This window comes from Leptonychotes weddellii, chromosome 7, assembly GCF_054177405.1.
Source record: "Leptonychotes weddellii isolate Sample4059 chromosome 7, ASM5417740v2, whole genome shotgun sequence".
NCBI classification, from domain to species: Eukaryota; Metazoa; Chordata; class Mammalia; order Carnivora; family Phocidae; genus Leptonychotes; species Leptonychotes weddellii.
In genome coordinates, this window is record NC_138375.1 from 66,297,485 (window position 1) to 66,315,330 (window position 17,846).

Sequence of the window (17,846 nt, forward strand, 5' to 3'; positions counted from 1 at the left end):
TGGGAAAATTGGACAGCCACATGCAGAAGAATAAAACTCGACCATTCTCTAACACCATACAGAAAGATAAACTCCAAATGGATGAAAGACCTCAATGTGAGACAGGAATCCATCAAAATCCTAGAGGAGAACATAGGCAGTAACCTCTTTGACATCGGCCACAGCAACTTCTTTCAAGATACATCTCCAAAAGCTAGTGAAACAAAAGCAAAAATGAACTTTTGGGACTTCATCAAGATGAGAAGCTTCTGCACAGCAAAGGAAACAGTCAATAAAACAAAAGGCAACCCACAGAATGGGAGAAGATATTTGCAAATGACACTATAGATAAAGGGCTGGTAATCAAGATCTATAAAGAACTTCTCAAACTCAACACCCAAAAAACAAATAATCAAGTCAAAAAATGGGCAGAAGAGATGAACAGACACTTCTCTGAAGAAGACATACAAATGGCTAACAGACATGAAAAAATGTTCATCATCATTAGCCATCAGGGAAATTCAAATTAAAACCACATTGAGATACCACCTTACACGAGTTAGAATGGCAAAAATGGACAGGGAAAGAAACAACAAATGTTGGAGAGGTTGTGGAGAAAGAGGAACCCTCTAACATTGTTGGTGGGAATGCAAGTTGGTACAGCCACTTTGGAAAACAGTGTGGAGGTTCCTCAAAAATTTAAAAATAGAGCTACCCTATGACCCAGCAATTGCACTCCTGGGTATTTACCCCAAAGACACAGATGTAGTGAAAAGATGGGCCATATGCACCTCAATGTTCATAGCAGCCATGTCCACAATAGCCAACTGTGGCAAGAGCCGAGATGCCTTTCAACAGATGAATGGATAAAGAAGATGTGGTCCATATATACCATGGAATATTACTCAGCCATCAGAAAGGATGAATACCCAACTTTTACATCAACATGGATGGGACTGGAGGAGATTATGCTAAGTGAAATAAGTCAAGCAGAGAAAGTCAATTATCATATGGTTTCACTTATTTGTGGAACATAAGGAGTAGCATGGAGGACATTAGGAGAAGGAAGGGAAAAATGAAGGGAGGGAAATCAGAGGGAGAGATGAACCATGAGAGACTATGGACTCTGAGAAACAAACAGGGTTTTAGAAGGGAGGGGGGATTGGTTAGCCCGGTGATGGGTATTAAGGAGTGCACGTACTGCATGGCGCACTGGGTGTTATACGAAAACAATGGATCGTGGATCACCACATCGAACACTAATGATGTATAGTATGGTGACTAACATAACATAATAAAAAAAAAAATCATTCACCAAAGTCAAGTGGGATTTATTCCTGGGTTGCAAGGGTGGTTCAATATTCGCAAATCAATCAATGTGATACATCACATCATTAAGATAAAGGATAAAGCCATATGATATTTTAATAGCATTTGACAAAGTACAACATCCATTCATGATAAAAACCCTCAACAAAGTAGGTTTAGAGGGAACATACGTTAACATAATAAAGGCCATCTATGAAAAACCAACAGGTAACATCATCCTCAATGGGGAGAAACTGAGAGCTTTTTCCCTAAGGTCAGGAACAAGACAAAGATGCCTACTCTCACCACCTTTATTCAACATAGTACTGGAAGTTCTAGCCACAGCAATCAGACAACAAAAAGAAATAAGAGAGGTTCAAATTGGTAAGGAAGAAGTAAAACTTTCACTCTTTGCAGATGACATGATACTCTATATAGAAAACCTGAAAGACTCCACAAAAAACCTGCCAGAATAGATAAATAAATTCATTAAAGTCACAGGATACAAAATAACTATACGGAAATCTGTTGCATTTCTATACATCACCAATCATGAAGTAGCAGAAGAAATTAAGGAATCAATCCCATTCACAATTGCACCCAAAATAATAATATATATAGGAATAAGCCTAACCACAGGAGTGAAAGACCTGTACTCTGAAAACTATAAAATCTTGATGAAAGAAATTGAAGACAAAACAAAGAAATGGAAAGATACTCCATGCTCATGGATTGGAAGAACAAATATTTTTAAAATGTCTATACTACCCAAAGCAATCTACACATTCAGTGCAATCCCTATCAAAATGCCAACAGCATTTTTCACAGAACTAGAATAAACAATCCTAAAATTTGTATGGAACCAGAAAAGACCCTGAATAGCCAAAGTAATCTTGAAAAAGAAAAACAAAGCTAGAGGCATCACAGTTCTTGACTTCAAGTTATATTACAAAGCTGTAATAATGCAATATGGTATTGGCACAAAAATAGATGCACAGATCAATAGAACAGATAGAAAATCCAGAAATAAACCCATAATTATATGGTCAATTAATCTTCGACAAAGTAGGAAAGAATATCCAATGGGAAAAAGACAGTAGACTCTTCAACAAATGGCGTTGGGAAAACTGGACAACAACATGCAAAAGAATGATACTGGACCACTTTCTTAAACCATAAACAAAAATAAATACAAAAATGGATTAAAGACCTAAGTGTGAGGCATGAAACCATAAACATTCTAGAAGAAAAGAGAGGCAATAATTCATTTGACATCAGCTGTAGCAACTTCTTTCTAGATATGTTTCCTGAGGCAAGGGAAACAAAAGCAAAAATAAACTACTGGGACTACATCAAAATAAAAGTCTTCTGCCCATCGAAGGAAACAATCAACAAAACTAAAAGGCAACCTACAGAATGGGAGAAGATATTTGCAAATGACATATAAAGGGTTAGTATCCAAAATATATAAAGGACTGATACAACTCAACACCCAACAGCCAAATAATCCATTGAAAAAATGGGCAGAAAACATGAACAGACATTTCTCCAAAGAAGAAATACAGATGGCCAACAGATACATGAAAAGATGCTCATCATCACTGATCATCAGGGAAATACAAATCAAAACTACAATGAGATATCACCTCACACCTGTCAGAATGGCTAAACTCAAGAACACAAGAAACAACAGGTGTTGGTGAAGATGTGAGAAAAAGGAACCCTCTTGCACTCTTGGTGGGAATGCAAACTGGTGCAGCCACTCTGGAAAACAGTATGGAGGTCCCTCAAAAAGTTAAAAATAGAACTACCCTGTAATCCAGTAATCACACTACTGAGTATTTTCACAAAAAAATACAAAAACACTAATTCAAAAAATATATGTACCCCTATGTTTATAGCACCATTATTTACAATAGATAAGATATAGAAGCAGCCCAAATATCCATTGATTGATAATGGATAAAGAAGATTTGGGGTAATATATATAAATATTACTGGAATATTATTGAGCCATAAAGAAGAATGAAATCTTGTCATTTGCAAGGATACGGATGGAGCTAGAGAGTATAATGCTGAGTGAAATAAGTGAGTCAGAGAAAGACAAATACCACCTGTCTCACTTATATGGAATTTAAGAACCGAAACAAACAAGTAAAGGGGAAAGAATAAGGAGTAGGGAGAGAGAGAAAGGAAGAAACAGTCTCTTAATTATAGAAAACAAACTTGAGGTGAGGGTAGTGGGGAAGGGGTTAAATAGATGATGAAGATGAAGGAGTGTACTTGTCTTGATGGGCACTGGGTGATGTATGGAAGTGTTGAATTATTTTACCGTACACCTCAAACTAATATAACACTGTATGTTAACTGACTGGAATTAAAAACTTTAAAAAAAGGAACACTGATAAAAAATAAGTGTAATTTTATGATTATTTTCACTTAGCTCATCTACATTTGTTATAAATAATATTCCATAAAACAATATTGATTTTATTTTCATTGTTTTTATTTATTGTTGCTTGAATATTGATACTATTAACTGTGATATTTGCTGTGTCTGGTCAATTTGCTGAACATTAAATACCTCTTATGGTCTTTGTAATTTAACCATTTCTTTTTTATTATTTAATTGCATCACCAAGGTAGAATATATTTGTCTCTTTATAATGATTGAATACTATAATTCTATTTCCTTATTACAAAATTGTATGTATTTCCAGAATAATGTCATGTAATATTTAGATAATATGAATTATAATACTTGGTGATTATGTGAATGCTTCTAATGTTTCACTATTTAGTTGTAATGTATGATGGACATACTTCTTTTCTCAGTTTATCAGTGCTCTGTGCAGGAGTTTATTCAATAACTTTTGAGAATGTTCTAAATTAATTTTGTGCTTTATTGAACTTTATGGAAATTGCAGTGGTGTATGTATGTGATTTTTTTTTTAATATGCTAGCTGCTGCATGAAACAAAGCCCAACATTTCAGTTGGTTTATGCAATAGAGGTTTATATTTTACTCTTGCAGTAGTCCAATACGTTTTTCTTGTTCAGCAAGCAGTTTTTCTCCACATGTGAATCAGGGATCCAGTATCCTTGAAACATATGCTTTTACCACTCATTAGGACCTCCTTTAACTGCAAGTGTGCTGTATTGTTGCAGGTCACTTCAACTCCTATGCTTTTCTAAAGTTTTTTTTTTTTTTTGACAGAGACAGTGAGAGAGGGAACACAAACAGGAGGAGTCAGGGAGAAAAAGCGCGCCCCCCCCCCCCCGCTGAGCAGGGAGCCCCATGTGGGACTCCATCCCAAGACCCTGGGATCATGACCTGAGCGGAAGGCAGATGCTTAAGGACTGAGCCACCCAGGCGCCCTCAACTCCCATGCTTTTCAAGAGAATTATCACATAGTCCTACCTACATTCAAAGAAGATGGGAATGAGGTAGAACTGGAAAATGCAGTCCCTGGATGGTCAATATCTTTTCAGCCGCAACTCTTTTTTGAGAAGTTGGAACATAAATAGTTTACTGCTACAAGACTGACTACCTATAGTTGCTGAGACTACTTAGTTAAGCATCAGACTCATTCCTACCTTAATCCCTTTTTCAAACAGAACACAACACACTGGTCCTTAAATACAATATTTACAACCACAGTTTCTCTGCTCTTTCTGTATTGATAATATTTTGTGAGGTTTTTAGTGCCAGAGCAAGGACAAAACTATTAAAGATATAGGGGCGCCTGGGTGGCTCAGTCGTTAAGCGTCTGCCTTCAGCTCAGGTCATTACCCCAGGGTCCTGGGATCGAGCCCCGCATCAGACTCCCTGCTCAGTGGGAAGACTGCTTCTCCCTCTTCCACTCCCCCTGCTTGTGTTCCCTCTCTTGCTGTGTCTCTCTCTGTCAAATAAATAAATAAAACCTTAAAAAAAACTATTAAAGATATAATAAATATTTTACCTAATATTAAATGCAGTTGATCTTGATAAAATATAATATACTTGGTTATTGATTAACGTAATGCACTTATTTATTTTATATAAACTATACTAGTTCACCATCTGTGTTAAAATCTTTAAAAAAAAAAAAAGAATGTAATGGGGACCTAGATGATTTGCTTCTCAAGAAAGAACAAGGAAAATTATATATTTAAGTGACCACTCTGCACTAGAGGAAACTGAAACAAATACTCCAATGTCTTTCTTGGCTTAAAGTAATTGGAAAGGATTTAGGAATTTTATAGAGTCTAATATCAATTGAAAGCAGAGGATAGAGAAATGAGCAAAGGTTATAGTAGTCAATGAAGTCATCATAAAGAAGGATAGAATAGAAAAGTGGGTAAAATTTGAAAAAAAATGGGGAATTCTATGGATTTCACTTCTACAAAGATATAGATAAAGGAATAATCATGGTGTGTTGCCAGATTACTTTCAGTCTGAATTACTGTTGTAAGGAAGGTAGAGGTCTGGAGGGAGTGGAAGATAACTTTAGATCTGTAGAAAAGTGTCAGATTTTAAAAAGGCCTTTTTTTTGTATTTGAGTTTTTATTCAGAAAATAACTAATATGTATTTTAATTGCATAAAATTGTGAAAAATATAAGTAATACAAGTAGTAATATAAAATCATTCATAGTCACATCGGAAATAAATGTTCACGTTAAATAATAGGTATCACTTCCTAATAGCACTTTATCTAATTACAAAATTTTTGGAATCACCCATTGTGTGTGTGTGTGTGCATATGAATTATATAGTAACAACATTCACATATAACTAAGTATTTTTGAAATGACTAGCTTGGGGGGCAAATCGGAGGGGGAGATGAACCATGAGAGACTATGGACTCTGAGAAACAAACTGAGGGTTCTAGAGGGGAGGGGGATGGGATGGGTTAGCCTGGTGATGGGTATTAAAGAGGGCATATACTGAATGGAGCACTGGGTGTTATATGCAAACAGTGAATCATGGAACACTACATCAAAACTAATGATGTAATGTATGGTGATTAACAAAACATAATAAAATTAAAAAAAAAAAGTACAAATCAATTGCCTGATAGCATCATATATTACAATACATATATTACACCAACACTGGTCAAGTTACCCAGAAATAAAAACTTGATAAATCACATTTTTTTACCTTTTCTTCATCTTCCTCTCTGTCTCTCTCATTCCTTCTCTCTCTCCTTCAGTTTTTCCTCCCTCCCACCCTCCCCCTTCTTTCCTTATTTTTCCATACAAATTAGTAGTTATTAGGTTTTTTTAGTATGACCCTTCCAAAATTTAACTTGAAGATAAAATTAGAAGCCCAAGTGACATAAAAGGAAAGTCACCTGGCAGTGCACCCCACCCTACCACTCCTTCCTTTCTTTCCTTCTTTTATACCCTCCTTTCCTTCTTTCTCTCCTTCCTTCCTTTCCTCCTTCTTTTATTTCCTCCCTCTTTCCTTCTTACTCCCTCCCTTCCTTCCACAACTCCTCCCTCCCTTCCTTCCTCCCTTCGTTCCTTCCTTCAAGCTATTACATATAATGTTAAAAGGATTATTCTCTTATTTATTTATTTGTCATTTATTTGAACAGTCTGTAAAAAATAATTATGCCAAACAACTTTCACTGCAGAGGAACTTAAGAAATGTAGAATGGCGGAGGCATATGGGATGAATTGAGGGAAGCAAGGGTTCAGAGTTAGGGACATAAACTGAGGTCTGAGTAAACCACAACTAGAGATAAATTTTGTCTTTGTTCTCCTTCTCCTTTTTCCCTACCTAAACTTTCTCTCCCATTTTTTTTTCTCCTCATTTGATTTCAGGCTTTTAATTTTGTTGTTTTTGAGGCTAGGCAGATTTATTGAGACAGAAAAAGTTCCATTTAAAAAGTCGATAAATGGCTTTTAGTATTTTTTTAAGATGAAACTAGGTACATCTACATAAAGAGAAGTACTATGATAAACTGCAAAAAAAAAAAAAGGACTGGAGTTCTAAATGTGCTAGGGCAATTTCTGGGGATCACAGTATTCTTTACTTCCCAATATGCAGTCAAAATATAGAACTGAATCAGCTTCTGTTGTTGCTTGCTTTTTAAAAAAAAAGATAGCATCTTCTATTACAATGAAACTTAGAACACTTCTTAGAACATTTAAAATGAATCATAAAGCCCTACAACAGGAACTGAGTATGAAAAGGTATCTTAAAATTATGAGAATAATTGCACTTTCACTAAATATTCACAAATACAGGTATAAAACATCTATTACCTAGACTCTGTGTCTCTAATTAGTTCTGGGCTATTAACTCTATTGAAACCTGTTTTAAGAGTAGAATACAAAATAATATTTGTAGAAGTGTTTTTTTCTGATGCCTGTACACCTGTGATTTTTGTCAAGCTTAACAAAGCATCACGAGCTTGCAGGAATCTATATATAGAAATTCCACAGCCCCCCCCAAAAAAGAAATTCCACACCCAGATATATTGTATTTGTTGGATCAGTTATCTGTATCACTTTAATGCTATACCAGTAATTAATTCTAAAATTTGAAGAATTTTATGCAATTCTTTTAACCAAGATTATTGTTGGAAAATGCTTTATACAGCCATCCTCAGTTCTTTGTCTGGCTCAACTTAATTTTCTATTTCTTTAGTTTCTATATCAAAGTATCAATTCAGGGAACCAAAATGAATATTCCATTTTGATCAAAAGACTTATGAATAGACAGGAGACTGAACAAATTATTAGTGTCCCTTCTTGTCTAAGGAATTGACATTTGGAAATATGAATAAGTAATCATTATCTTAGTTTACATGTTGGATAGTGTTCTATACTGTCATTTTCCTGAGGCCCTGACACATTTATTTGCATTTGTAACTTTTGCTTTCACACATTTGCATTGTTTACCATGTTCCTCCTACATATTACAGGTAATACTAAGCTGTCTAAACACAAAAGACACTCTTTCTTAGAACTTCCTCTTTCATCACTTCAGTATTTGATTCTCATACAATTTGCATTTATTTGAAAATCTATAGTGTAGAAAAACTTTAGTATCTGAAAGCAGTTTTGTTAGCTTATGACAAGTTTTCAAGTCCAGCCTTATACTTTGTCCATTTATTTTTTTTAGTAGGGTGAAATCAGGACTTGGGGCAAATACATTTAAAATGTTCAAGTACAATGAATTCGTTTTTCAATTAGAAGAGCTCCTTGGTTTTTGTTTTCCTTTTTAAATAAAAATTGTATATATATAAGGTGTACAAAATATTGATTATATATATATTATATATATACATAATATATATATAATATATATATTATTACCATGGTCAAGGTAATTAACATTTCATTTCCTCACATAATTACCAGTTTTCTTGTGTGATGAGTGTACTTGAAATCTACCCCTGGGGCATATTTCCAGTGTTCAACACAGTATTATTAAGTATAGTCATCAGACCTGTACACTAGATCTCTAGACTTATTTATCCTTCATAACTACTAATTTGTACACTTTGACCAACATTCCCTACTACTTTTACATTCCCAGCTACTAGTAACTGTTTCTGTGAATTTGACTTTTTTTTTTTTTTTTACATTCCACATATAATTGAGATTATACAGCATTTGTTTTTCTCCATCTGGCTTTTTTTCATTTATTTCACAGCATAATGTCCTAGATGTTGTTGCAAATGGTAGGAGTTTCTTCTTTCTCATGTCTAAATAATATTCCATTGATACATGCATATCTTTAGGCAAGAAAAAGAAGAAGGCAAGGAAATAGGAAAGGAAGAAGTAAAATTGTCTGTGCTTGAAGAGATATGATATTACATATAGATAGGAAAACCTAATGACTCCATCAAAAAACTGTTAAGACTAATAAATTCAGTAAAGTTGTAGTATATAAAATCAACATATGAAAATAGGTTGTATTTCTATACACTAAAAGCAAAATCTGAAAAAGAAAAGAAGAAAACAATCCCATGTATAATAGCATCAAAAATAAGTAAAATACTTAGAAATAAATTTCTATTTCTAAGGCAGACGTTTAACGATTGAGCCACCCAGGCGCCCCTCCTGGTTTCCACTTCTAAATGTGTGACTTGGAAAAAAAGATTCACTTCATGTTTTATCAATATTTTCTATTATAATAGGGGCCCCTGGGTGGCTCAGTTGTTAAGCATCTGCCTTCGGCTCAGGTCATGATCCTAGGGTCCTGGGATCGAGCCCCATGTCGGGCTCTCTGCTCGGCGGGAGTTCTGCTTCTCCCTCTCTCACTCCCCCTGCTTGTGTTCCCTCTCTCGCTGTCTCTCTCTCTCTCTGTCAAAATAAATGAATAAAATTTTTAAAAAGATATTTCCTATTACAGATTTTGAGAATAATGAACTTTCAAAGAGGGATATCATTACAATTATTACATTATATTTCAGACTCTGGTGGAAAAGTACCACCTATGAGTAATCAGATAGCCACTATTACCAAGAATGATGCTTAAAAGTTGAACTGTCTTTTTTGCTAATATTCAGAGTCCCACTTTATTCCTTCAATTTGCACTATTTTGTACTAAACAAAAATTTTAAAACTACTTTTCTCAGTGCTTCCAGTTTACATAGTATATAATTTTGTTTCTTTATCAATTCAGTTAAACAAAAAGTATTGGGATCCTAATGTGTGCAATGCAGTTTTGAGTGTTTGGGACACAAAGATGAATAAGAAGGTGAAAAAAGAAATAAATAACAAAATTCAGCCATAAACTTTCCTACTCCTATAGTTCCTGTCCCTATCTCTCAACTTGACTCAGCACCCTCCCCTCTAAAAAAATTTTTTTCTCTACAGCCAAATTTTTGTCACATCCTTTACTGGTTCAGATTACTTTCAGGATAAATTTCAAGTTTGTAGGCATGACTGTGTAGGGCTCTAGAGGGACACACACCCTGTTCCTGTCTCCATCTTCATCTCATATTTGACACTTCACAATTTCCATGCAAAAATACCAAAGGCTTATAATTTCCCATTCACCCTGTTCTGTTTATGACTCTTTGCTCATGTTCTCTCTCCCTGAGAAAGTCACTTTCTACCTCTTGTAGTATTTTTATTCTCCTGTTAGGTTAGGAGACTTCTATTCCAGGTATCCTTTGTTAATTCCCGGATTGAGATAGTACTTTTTTGCCTGTGGTCTCAAAGCACTTATGCATATATCCTCTTAGCATTAGTAACTGCATAGCAATTGTTTGCTGGTTTTTCTGCCTACCATTCTATACTTCAGCATCTTGAGGGCTGGAATCGTTCCTTCCCCATTTCTTTTCTTTTCTTTTTTACTCCTGTCCTGTAGCTCAGTGGTTGGCAAACTGTTTCTAAAGGGACAGACAGTACGCAGCTTTTTAGGCTTGGTGGGCCACAAGATCTCTATCACAACTACTCAGACCTGCTGTTGTAGATTCAAAGCAGCCATAAGCAATAAGTAAATGAATGAACATGGTTATAGTCCAATAAAACTTTACTTACTGAAACAGGTTTCCTGACCTTGAGTTGCTGACCCTTGCTATAGCATGGTGCTAATAATATAGTGCCAAATAAATGTTGAGTGATTTATTCCTGTGCTTAAATTCTAAATGGGTAGAATGCCTGGTATTCTGGTTCCCCCTGGAAGAGCCCTGTACTATAATATTCTGTTCCACTAGTGACTGGTGTCTTCTTTGGAATCCCAGAGAAGTATGTGGTGTGCTTTTACTCGTTAATGGGTTTTCCTAATAATCTGTTGCCTGAGTGACAGTTTTCTCCTCCACATACCCTGTTTTTTGTTGACCCTCTGCCTATATGCTATGAAATCCCATTTCCTCTCTATTGCCAACATCCTGCATTGCCAGTCACTTAGCAATGCTTGCATAACTTCTCTGCGCTCAGGACTATGAAACAGATGAATCAGACACGGGCGTTCTCTCACCCAAAGTCACGTGTGTTAGGGAGAATTACAATCAGGTGTAAGGAATGGAAAAACATATTCCATTGACTTCAACAATCAAGGAGTTTTTTTCCTCTCAAACATCAATAATGTCACAGTCTAGGATTTATGACAACTTGATGCTTTTAAAGACTGAACCCCTTCCTATATTGTTTGTATTCTCTTAAGATAAGGTCTTTGTCCTCATGTTCACAAGATAGCTGCAAAATATCTAGGCATCATACTCACTTCCCAGATAGGAGGGAGGAGACTAGAACACCAGCTTCTTTCCACTTATGTCATGGTCTGTACTGCACGACCATTCCTAACTGAAATGCAAATTGGGAAATCCTGGTAGCACCATTCCAACTTCTATAATGGAAGACATCGGAACATGGCGTTAAACCGGTGTTGAGTGAAATTTCCTAAAATATGTGCCACATCATACTGGATTTTTTACTACATTTGCAAATAGATCTTAAATCCCCATCTTTGACCAAATAACTTTAAGAATTTTCTTAAGCATCATGAAATTTAATATTTAATGGTGAATTAGGGCTATTTTGTCATCATGTAATTTCAATATTAGGATTATTTTGTGTGCACGTTACCATTTTTTTTATCTGGTTCTTTCCCTCAGCATCTTCACCGTAAGACCTTTTAACAAAGCAACAATTTTCTCTTATTTTGTCTAAATATTAGTATATTTTTGTTATAAAATTATACATGGAGAAAGTATAATATATGTTCTAATATTTGATATTTGAAGAGCTATTTGTATTTTCAAAGTACTTTAAAATCACTTATCCATTAATCTTATTTGAGTATTATATTGACCCACTTTTTCTTTCATTATGAATAAAAGGCATTTAGTAGAGAACTATAGTAATTGAATGTTATAGTTATGGAGATGAAATATTTCACATTCATTTTTCCATAGCGAGATATGTGCCTTCATATCTAAAAATGCATACCTGAAGAAAATAATTTGGTTGTAATTCCACATTTCATAGACATATTGCGTTAGACTCATCACTAAAGAATTGTCTCTTTTGTGGTAGTAATTATTATTAATTATCAATATTTCAAAATAATGGGAATGAGTAATGAAATATATGTTATCACATAACTCTTTATTGAAAAATAATATGCTAGGGAGAAAGTAGAATAAGCTCAAGAGCAAAGGGGAATTTTACTCTCTTTTAGAGCTAGAATGCCATCTTTTCTGTGACTACAGATATTTTAAGATTTCTTCTTAGTGTTTTTATTTTTTGCTAGGGATGTATATTTACATAATTTAATGTTTAGAAAGGGTTTATTGAAGATGATATATAAATGCTAAGTAGTATTACTTTACTTTCAAAAAAGTTATCAAGGATACTTGAGATTTGCTATAAAAATCTCAGTCACAAATTACAATAAATCACTTAGCTAGTAAAAATGAAATTATATATTCAAGAGAGATTGCAAATTTTCACATTGTTTCTGATAGCAACAAAGATAGCATTACTTATTATAGTCTGCTTAAACTCCTAACCCTACAAATAATATATGATTATATGTGATATATTGAGTTCCCCTTCCTTCAGAGGTAAGATGTTAAAAAAAAAATCCCTCTCTTTTCAAATCTCTTCTCCTTTTTTCTTTCCAGTTTACCATTTATTATAGAGTTAACCCGTGACATCCCAAAATTGAACTCTCGCCTAAATGAAAATTAACCACTACAAATGAGGTCTCAGATTGTTCTTTTAGGTTATTACAACAAAGAGATATCAATATATCTCTTTGATAGTGATAAGAGAATAAATTTTGAAGTAAGACTTATTGTACTTAAAATCAGCCTCTACTGTTTTTATCTCTTTCCTTATCTTAATATGGTTTTATACTTACAGAAAATTGCACAAATAGCACAGAGTATTTCTGTATTTATTTCACCAGATTTCCCTTATGTTAGCATGTGGAAAAACCATGATACAATTATTCAAACTAAGAAATTAACATTCATATAATTCTATTATCTAAATTAAAGATGTAATTGGGATTTCTCCAGATACATTATTAATGTCTTTTTGTTGTTGTTCCAGAAGCCATTCAATGAACCCTCATTACACTTAATTGCTATTCTCAGCCTCCCCATCTGTGGCAGTTTCTCAGTCTTTCATTCTCTTTAATAGCCTGACACTTGAGTATTGATCATTTCTTTTTTTAGAATATCCCTTAATTTGAATTTGTCTAATATTTTCCCTTTTTATTGAGATAAAACTGACATATAATACTGTGTAAGTTTAAGGGGTACAACCTGTTGATTTGATACAGTTATATATTACAATATGATTACCACCATAGCATTAGCTAACACCTCTATCATGTCACATCACTTATAATTTCTCTTTTAATATCTAGTCTCTTAACAACTTTGAGGTATATAATACAGTACTGTTGAATGTAATCAAAATTCTGTGCATTGGAACTTCAGAACTTAATCATCTTTGAATAGAAAAAGACAAATATTGCAAGATAATCACTTATATGTAGAATCTAAACAAACCGAACTTGTAGAAACAGAGAATAGAATGGTGGTTGTGGGGCTGGATGTGAGGGAATTGTAGAATTGTCTAATGTTTTCTTATGCTCAGATTATGCATTCTTTAACAAGACTGCCATAGAAGTGATGCACCTTTCTCATTGCATCATTTCTGGGGATGTACGATGTTAATATATCTTACTACTGGTAATGTTAACCTTCCTAACTTGGTTAAGGTTGTATCTGCTAGAAACTCTACTATAAAATTATTATTTCCCCCATTTATCACTAAAAAATATATTGGGAGAGATGCTTTGAGATGATGCAAATATTCTCTTTTACTTTTACTCAGTACTTTTAGTATCCATCAGTGTGTCTTCCCTGCAGTAATTTTTATCAAGGAAGAACTGTTTTTCTTCTCCCCATTTCTTTATTCATTCAGGAACTTATTTATATCAGTGCGGACTGTTGGATTTATATTTTATTCTAGAGGTTAAATTCCAGTATTGTTTTTTTGTTGGTTATAGTTTTCCAGCTTTGTCTTTTATTTATAGGCCCCGTTAGCAAACAGAGCTTGGAAATAGATGTATGTATACCAACTTTTGTAGACACACATATCTATTTATCTTTGAATCTATCTGGGTATATATTCTAAAACCGTAAGTTCACATTGATACCGCCATTAAATGAAACATTATAGCATTCATTCTAGCCTTCCTCCTTTGAAACCTGACTCTCATGATCTAAGATGTACTTACTTATTTGTTCAATTGTAGTATATACTTAATAGTTTCAGAATTTAATCCTTACTCCAATGAGAAACAAATGTACACATCCTTAAATCACTCTTAATAGAACATTTTATCTGGTATGTGCAGTTAATTTACTTTTGGTATTACAACTTCAAAACAATCAGAAAGCACTCATTAAATGTGTAGGGAAATAAAAGTGTTTTTTTCTGTTGTTTGTTTTGCTGTTTTCAAATAATGCACTCTATTTTCAGAGCTAGAGATTCATGTAAAGCTAATTGTATTGTTATGCGTTACACATCTTGATGTAAGTGCCATCTCTCCCCTATAGATTTTCCAGCAGAGAGAAGAAAATGGGCCTCAAATATTTCATTGCATGACTCTTCTCCACGTGCTGACTTAGCTACCAAGCTAGAGCAGATAGGCCCCTGAAGAATTTAAGTGAACTGCCATGCTCATTCCGTGGAAAAGTCTGGACAAATGAGCATACCTTTAGACTCTCAAGGACAATGGAGTATAGATGTACAAATTACTCCCATTATTATAATTGCACTACTAAGCCATATTGAATGACTGCAGTGAATTAGCATTACATTATAAAGGCTATCTTAGAAAGCATGTGAATAATCTATTACATTTTTATAGAATAAATGAAAATGAAAGGAATGGGTGATACTAAATTAAAAATGCAGTAGATGCAAATATTTAAGAATTATATACTCATATCTAGATAGATGCTGACATGTTTTATTGATTTTTTTGTTCATTTTGTTATGAAAGGTCAATTTTAAGTCAACTCCTAAAAAAGAATAGTTGTTGGGACTTCTCTAGGCAAGACATAAATTAGTGAAAATTTCCCACTTGGACAGTGTCTTTACAGCACATTTATCTTACTCGCTGATAAGACACTAGCTTTAAAATCTAGTTCTCAGGGATGCCTGGATGGCTCAGTCAGTAGAGCATGCAACTCTTGATGTCAGGGACATGAGTTTAAGCCCCACACTGAGTGTGGAGCCTACTTAATAAATAAATAAATAAATAAATAAATAAAATCTAGTTTTCAGCCATATTTCTATTTGGTTGAAATTGCAGTTTTCTCACAGACAAGGGTATATAACAAGAAAATGAATGCACAGGGAAAAAGGCATAGATTCTCAAATATGTAAGATGAGATGGCAGAAATTAGTGACCAATTATAAAAATAAAGATTTGTTGTTTAGTCTCATAATATTTTGCCCCATTATTTTTGTACTCCAATATGTTTTAAGCACCATTGCCAATTCTCTTAAAATTGATAAAATAACAGAGGATAATTCACTGATCATTCAACTCTGACACACAAATAGTTCCTGAGAGTCTCAAAAATGGGAAAGAAAATATTATGAAATTCACTTTATTAATTTAGTTTCAGTCATGTGTGGAGAAACAAAGAAATCATTACTTTTCTAAATCAGAAAAAAAAGATAACATAAGTTGTAATATTAATAGTATATTTGGTTATTAAAATCCTTGAAAAATAAATAAGAGCAAATTTTTCCAGGTATTAAGGTATGTATATTTTGTTATTTAAAATTTTATTGCTTTTGTATAATTGTGAATTAAAACCATCCTAAATAGTCTTATCTAAATATTTTGGATTCAAAGATAGGATATAAAAAACATAATCTCTGCATTATTCCTCCTAATATGTTTAAAAGTGTTTATTAAGTACCTACTCTGTGGCAGGTACTTTCTTTGGGAAGAGATGGGGGTAAAGTAGGGAGTTTTCCCAGCCCAGAATGTGGAATCCAGACACATGCCTCTAAGGTGGCTCTAAGCAACACCAGTCTATCAAGAAGGTTGCACAGCCAGAGGGAGTGTTTGCTGGCTGCAGTGAGGTGGGTAGTAAATACTTGAGATTAGCAAAGGCCATCATATATGAGGCTACCAGCTCAGGCAGACAATGCCAGAGAGGGCCGATAACAAACACTAGAAGACCCCACTCATGCCATAACGTACACTGGGGCCCTTTGGAGGTGAAGGTTTTGCGACAGAGGAAAGGTAAGCTCAGAAAGGGCCAAAACCAAGAAGAGGATTATAGGCAGTTTTGGGGGGAGGATGGAGAGGGGGAAGCAGTACATATGAGAATGAAGACAAACACAGAATTTGAGGAAAGAAAAATTCTTCAAGCAGACAGTATCTAATTTATAGTTTCAATTTGTATTGTTATTTCATGAAAAGTAATAAAAACAATTGCTAATACTTATATAGCGCCTGCTCTGTACCACACTGTTCTAGGAGAGCTGCAACTCACACGGCAGAACATTAATAATTGTATCCCTATTTTATGGCAGGGGTAATTACACAAAAGGATTGAGTAACTTGTAAAATTCACATGATTAGCACGTGGTTGAACTGGGATTCGAACCTGCATAGTCTGGCTCTAGTTTTTTCTCTTTCCCACCGTGATGTGACACTTCTCAAATATTTAATAAAATGTTATTTTTTCCTCCTCGTAAGGAGAGATGGCCTAAACTTAATGATGTTCCCACTATCAAAAGTGCTAAGGTAGTTAGTTTAAGGTTAGCTGTGCTGACGTTATGAGGGATTTTTAATAGCTACAATCTTTGTTAGGAAAAATTTCCCAAAATCTATTTTCATGAGGTAAGTATAGATATATATGACAGTGTTTTTTTTTTTTCCCATCTTCTTTCCTTCTTTCCCTCCTTTTTTTATTCTTTCTTTCTTCTTTAGATAAGCTTTGCTTTTGGTTTTAACTATCCTTGTGATATTCTTCAAATAATATTAACAAGGAAAAACAAAAATGAGTCAGTGGTATAGTCATTCATTAAATTTATTTCTACTGGATGCCTCCAAAAAGGCTTTTATGTGTGTGACAGATTTAAAATTCTGAATAGTTTACCAATAAACTCTCAAGGCCAGAGAAGGAAGAGATCTGAAACTACTTCAGTTTGCTTGAAAGATGAAATTTGGTTTATTGAGTTCTGAATTGAGCCCATGTTGATGCACAGTATTTGCCATAATTCCTACCTTTATTCTGATCTATTTAAAGTTTAGCCTAAATTCATTTCTCTTCTAAGTTATCCTCATTTTGCTGTTCTTCTTGTGTGTGTGTATATATGTGTCCATGTTAACATCTAAAATTGATGGATTAAATCTCTTCTAAAGATTAGTGTACAAAACGTGACTATTCAAATACTAAGTCAGTTTGGAATGTATGATATTTGAGTCATTGAATTTCTGATTTTTAATTAAGAGACCAAGAGTGTATTTTCTGCTTAGTTCATTCATTTTTATTTGCAGCCAAGCTCATGCCTAAGTCTTTGTCAATATCATTTTTTATAGCTCAATATCACTTTGT